This window comes from Sinocyclocheilus anshuiensis, unplaced genomic scaffold (genome assembly GCF_001515605.1).
Source record: "Sinocyclocheilus anshuiensis isolate Anshui unplaced genomic scaffold, SAMN03320099.WGS_v1.1 scaffold112, whole genome shotgun sequence".
Taxonomy (NCBI): domain Eukaryota; kingdom Metazoa; phylum Chordata; class Actinopteri; order Cypriniformes; family Cyprinidae; genus Sinocyclocheilus; species Sinocyclocheilus anshuiensis.
Genome location: NW_015557175.1, coordinates 1,898,323 through 1,898,777, shown reverse-complemented (window position 1 = coordinate 1,898,777; position 455 = coordinate 1,898,323).

The window sequence follows — 455 nt, the reverse complement described above, 5'->3', positions numbered from 1 at the left end:
TATATTTATATATTTATATTCAAGCCTTTCAAGCTTTGGTCCTCTACTACAGGAGAGCAAACACTCACACAAATAGTTAAATGTTTGAATTTTTATGACATCATGTGGAATGCAGTTGTTTTGTATCATACATTTGCTAGGAGATGATATCGGGTGTAATCAGTAGTGCGTGCATATCAACTACACAAAGAATGTAAAACATCTTCTAAGGAAGTTCCACGGTGTTCAACAATACTGGTCTGGTGAGTTTGCGCGTGATCCACAGTGAACCTTATAGTTCAGGATAAAAGTTCAAGCTAAATTTTCAATGCAATTAATTACACAATGTGAAAGTCAAAGTGAAGTGACATGCGGCCGAGTATGGTGACCCATATTCGGAATCTGTGCTCTGCATTTAACCCATCCAAGTGCACACACACAGTAGAGAACACACACACCTTGAACACACACCCATG